The following is a 6055-nucleotide window of genomic DNA, read 5'->3' on the forward strand; positions in this document are numbered from 1 at the left end:
GTAAAATCATGATGAACTTCCTGTGTTTCTTGTTAGAGTATTCTATATAGGTCACTATGATGCAGTGGGGTACACATAAAATAGGTGAACACTTTCTCTCAGGACCTAATGTCACAGACTCTAGGTCTGTGCTCTATTTAATCTCTGACCTAGACACTCATGTGCAGTGAAGGATTAGGATTTAATGCTATCGTCTGCTATGGATATAGGTCTTTGCATAGATACTACAACCCATTGATACGGAATCCAACAGTTTATACTTGTTACAAACACATAAAATCTCTCTACAACAAATATATCTGCCAACATTACGTTGAGACAAAGCGGGACATTTTCTTCTAAACTGCAGAAGAATTGAATAAATGGAAGGATGTGAAAGTACAATGACTTTTAATTGGTCTTAAAATTAGAATAAATGCATATGCCTAAAAAACGTAGTTCTACAAAAAATTGATCATCAAAAGTCAACATGTCAAATTAACATCACAAAATGTCAAGTGTGTGTGTGTGTGTGTGTGTGTGTGTGTGTGTGTGTGTGTGTGTGTGTGTGTGTGGCAGCCTATAGTATGGGAGGCCGTTTAGGGTGAAACATTGAAATATATGCGCACACACACTGAAATACATGCACGTACACGCACACACTGAAATACATGCACGTACACACTGAAAACGTACACACACACACTGACAATGTGCAGAAACACACTGAAAGTGTCCACACCCTACCAACTTCTCACACAGCGAAATATAGGCTAACTGTGTGTGTGTGTCCGAGTATCTGAGTGTGCGTGTAAAATGTCAGTGCGCCCGGAAGTTGTTTCAATGTAACCGGAAGGCACCGCCGACAGCTACTTCTCTCTCCATAGGTTCAGGCATGTCGAACTAAATATTGTTATTATTATTATTTCGTTAATCTGTGAGCACGTGATAATTGTGCATATGGTTGCCTAGCTCCATAATCTGTAACTACGAGGCACATCACCTGCTCATAAATCTTATTTATCATTCGCCGTTATTTTATTTTGGAAAATTAGGACAGGAAGTAGTGACCTTTGACCGCGGACGACCCGGACCATCAAGTTCGTTGGAGAGAAAAAACTTGGACAGTCGCGATGGCGGGCAACAACTCGGAGGAGGCTATCGGTGTTTTGAGGAGGCTTCTCGGTTCACCAGAACTCATTAATTGTCTTGTGAACCAAGGAGCCTCTGTAAACACGAGAAATCCCGTCAACAATGAGAATAATGAGATAAGCGTGTTGTTTAGGCCAAACCAATGCCTAAATGTTAATATGAGGAGCGACACCCCCCCTCCCGCCGTGGCCCCACAGGCGCAGACACCGCGCTTCCAAGCCAGGCGATTCAGCAACTGGGGCGGGCCAAAGGCAAAGAGAAGGTGGGTGACATGCGAATGATTTTGCTTTATTATTTCCTGTGCCTCAATTAAACATAAATAAATGACGCCTATTCATTTTGTCCACTTTCCAGACCAAAACTATCGCCCCGCCGTGAAACAGCATTTTTTAAGGACGTAATATTGCTCTGCAGCCCCCGGGACAAAACCGTCCCAAAGCAACAAAAGAAGGCCATGTTATATGAAAAGGGCCACATCGTGAGTGCACTGGAGGTGGATAAAACATGGGACCACACGACCCTGCTACTCAATCTGCGTCAGGCGTTTGATGGGAAGATTCCTTCTGGAGCGAGGTATGTCATGTTAGCATGCTAGCGGAGCTAGCTCGATAAAGCTAACGTTTCGTAGTTGAGCTGAAATAAGACAGCTAGTCAGCTAAATGAAGCAAACCTTACGTTAACTAGCTAACGTTAATACTGGCAGCTAAAGAGTAAGCGGGACCTGTTAGCCATGAACGGGTAACGTTAGTTCTCCCTGTGTGTTAAATATTGTGAAGTAACGGTAATTATTGTGTTAAAGTTGTTTAGTAGGGTGTGATCTAAGTATTTGGATGTTCGTGTGTGTGCATGGATTCTTGTTTTTCTCAGTCTGGAGATGCTTCTGCCGTGTGGGAACACACTGGTTACACCCACGCTTAGCAGAGGTCAGCAGTTAGACGCTTCTATGGTGCACAAGATCTTCAAAAGAGCTCCGCTGTATATCAGGCCGTCAGTGGCCCTGGAGGTAAGCAGCGGAGGACAGATCCGCTGTATATCAGGCCGTCAGTGGCCCTGGAGGTAAGCAGCGGAGGACAGATGCATGAGAACTTGATCTGCCCCTGTCACATTTATGATGTAGCATTAGACTAAATATAGTAGAGCTTCATATTCATGTCAAATTTTAATACACCCCAGTCAGACTATCATTTTGACATATCTGTTAAATTGTTAAAAAAAAAAAATATATATATATATATATATGAGTGTTGCACGGTATACCGATACTAGAAAGGTACCGCGGTACCCAGCCGTTAAGAACGATACTTTTTCACGTTTTATTAGTATCGGTACTTTCTGAATTTTCTGCGACAGCATGTCTGTGCTGCTTCTCTCTGCTTCCTCGCTGCCTGCAGACGGAGTGGGCGTGGCTTTACGGTGACAGACAGTCGCAGAGCAGAGCGAGACAGACATGGCCGAAAGTCTCACGAGTGCTCCTGCCGACCGTCCGAGGCTTGTTGTAAAAGCAGACGCACGGAGCGAAATATGGAAATATTTCGCTTACATTGCAGACAGCGAGGGCAAGCCCACGGACACCACAAGGCCCGTATGTAAGAGATGCTATAAGTCGGTGATGACCAAGGAAGGCAACACGTCCAACCTGGAGAAGCGTCTCGCGGACAGACACCCCGATTTGCACCGAGAGTTCAAAGAGCTGCAGGTTAGCAATAGATAACGTTAAATATCCCCCGGATGAAGTCAAGCGAACTGTTTTCCCCATCAGAATTGCAGGAGGCAGTCAGGGGAGAAGCTGTTTAACAGTCCGATGTGGTTCCACATATCTCTGTCTGCTAACGCAACGTTCACACTGGTGACATGAACTTTACGATAACATGCGCTGGTGTTCACAAGTATGATAATCAACAACACTCATTTTAAGTCAATTGGTGCTAGTAATATAATCATAGCATGTACATTATTGTCAAAAATTTACAAGATATATTGTAATTTACATTATTAGAAAATGGTATGGTAAGAGCACAGACCTCCACCGGGTCTGGGTCATTTGTGTTATACTTTACTGCACTAATGTAGTTTGCAGGCTGATAATACAAGGTTTGAATTTTATCAACTTAAAATACAAATTGCAAATTTCCCTTTTGTGGGACGAATAAAGTATTATCTAATTTTATGAATTGCCAGATTTACAATTATTTTTATGCTGAATAGAATTGTAGTTAATGTGCTGTTAATTTTTTTCTACTACAAACACTGAGCTTTAAATGGAAAATCAGGTCATTAAATAATCTGTGAGAGCAAACAAGACAAATAAACAACACAAGACACTTGTCTTTTTGGACACAGAGATGCTTGTAACCACATTGGCAGCTAAGTTAACTATCAGCCTGAAATAATGATGATAATATTAGTAGTATTGAAGCATAAGCATACAGTTCTGCAGCTTTGACAAAAATCTCTATATTTATTTTGACTTTTTAAGTTTAAGTGTTGTAATGAATAAAAAATAAATAATTTTAAGTTCCACATTTTGTGATCTAATATTTTATTCCATTACTTTTGCTGATGTTTTAGTTTTCTGCCGTGGTATCGTTTCAGTATCGGTATCGAGATATTTTAGGCAGGTATCGTACCGAAGTCATAATTTTGGTATCGTGACAACGACACCTTGTAATGACTCTAAAAGAGTGGTACAGTCTCTTGCCTCGGGGCTTTCACCACGACGAACCACGTAAATCATAGAACTCCTTGTATGGTGCCACAGCTCAGTGAAGTGTCTGGCTACCGGGTTGTCTTGTATAGATTGGATGCAGTGCATGACGCGGACGAAGAAATCAGAAATGTCGTCCGTATTTGCAGAAACACAAGTCTTATCACAGGCTAAAAGGCCAACTACAATTAATAGTAATAACTGCATCTTCTCTTTGAAACGGCAACACCGCACAGCTACGTAGCCGAGGCCGAGGTCCAGGTCGCGAACTTGATGGTCCGGGTCGTCCGCGGTCAAAGGTCACTACTTCCTGTCCTAATTTTCCAAAATAAAATAACGGCGAATGATAAATAAGATTTATGAGCAGGTGATGTGCCTTGTAGTGACAGGTTATGGATCTAGGCAACAATATGCACAATTAATCACGTGCTCACAGATTAACGAAATAATAATAATAATAATAATATTTAGTTCGACATCCCTGAACCTATGGAGAGAGAAGTAGCTGTCGGCGGTGCCTTCCGGTTACATTGAAACAACTTCCGGGCGCACTGACATTTTACACGCACACACACACACACAGTTAGCCTATATTTCGCTGTGTGAGAAGTTGGTAGGGTGTGGACACTTTCAGTGTGTTTCTGCACATTGTCAGTGTGTGTGTGTATGTTTTCAGTGTGTACGTGCATGTATTTCAGTGTGTGTGTGTATGTTTTCAGTGTGTACGTGCACATTGTCAGTGTGTGTGTGTACGTTTTCAGTGTGTATGCACGTTTTCAGTGTGTATGTGCACATTGTCAGTGTGTGTGTGTACGTTTTCAGTGTGTATGTGCACATTGTCAGTGTGTGTGTGTGTACGTTTTCAGTGTGTACATGCATGTATTTCAGTGTGTGTGTGTGCACATATTTCAATGTTTTCACCCCAAACGGCCTCCCATACTATAGACCTCTGTGCCACCAAAATCACCGGGAATAACATCCAAAGTACAAGTGAGTGTTGCATTGTAATCGTATAGTTTCATCCTATGGAGAACTGAACCTGCCAAAATAAAAAAATAAAATGATGAATAAATCAATATACCAAGTAGCCCATGCAGAAAATACTATCTTGAGTCATGCATGCAGTGTGTGATGGTTACAGAGATGTATGGTGGGGTGTGCCAGAGTCCCACCGTGCGCGTGGGGAAGAGGGCCCGTTTAATGCTGTTTGCAGCTTTAATTTACTTTTGTGTAATTCCTGCATTTATTTACTTTCATATTTTTGCCACAGAGGGTAAAGCCAGTGTGAAGTCACAAATGTGACTACACTTCAATGTAGTGGTATAAAAAGGGGGAAGTTTTAAGTTTAACAGTGCAAAAAAATGCAAGACCATGAGTTCACTTGCTTCAATTATATTACAAAACAACATCATCATAAGTATCCTCTTCTGAGCATATGAGTGATGATCTCAGACAGCATAAGAACTACTTACACATTATATTATATTATATTATATTATATTATGAACAAGGAAAACATATATGGTGAACAGTCTAACAGCAAGACAATGACAGGTAACATTGGCATTGTAAAATAGTGTGGTGTAAATAGATTTTTTGCATTTGCTGCCCTCTGTTGGTCATTTAATAATGCTTAGCATGGTTCAATATCAGCAAATAAATGTTGGTGGTCGTTAGATACTGTATTTTAGAAACAGCCCAACATTACTGCCAATAATAATAAAAGATAAAATGCAAACCTTTACTGTGCTGGTCTAATATCGATTCAACTGCTGGTTAATTAGCTATAGGAGTTCAAACCACACTGTTAAATGACCAATTAATGATGCTCCACAGGATTCTGTAATATTTGTATGTTTCCTGTAATAGTTTTTTTAGAGAACATGTTTTTATTTTATATGCAATGCTTATGTCATTGGTCTTTATTTTTTCTGATTCATTAGAATTTTGCATTTTATTAATTGACCTATTGTATTTCGATTGTTTTTTTTTTTTTCATGTAGCGGCTCCGATACAAATGTCCTCTTCTAAATGTTAAGTTGCAGTGACATTATGTGGTCTAACTATAAAGAATATGCAAAAAATTGGGCATAAAGTTATTGCTTATTCCTACACCTTAGCAGAAGTTCCAGCTAGAGCTATGAATTTTCATATACAGCTTCATCAATGCAATGAACTCCTTTATCTGTGTCATGCGAAAAGTTGAGCCAAAAGATGTCC

This window comes from Echiichthys vipera, assembly GCF_963691815.1.
Source record: "Echiichthys vipera genome assembly, chromosome: X".
Taxonomy (NCBI): Eukaryota; Metazoa; Chordata; class Actinopteri; order Perciformes; family Trachinidae; genus Echiichthys; species Echiichthys vipera.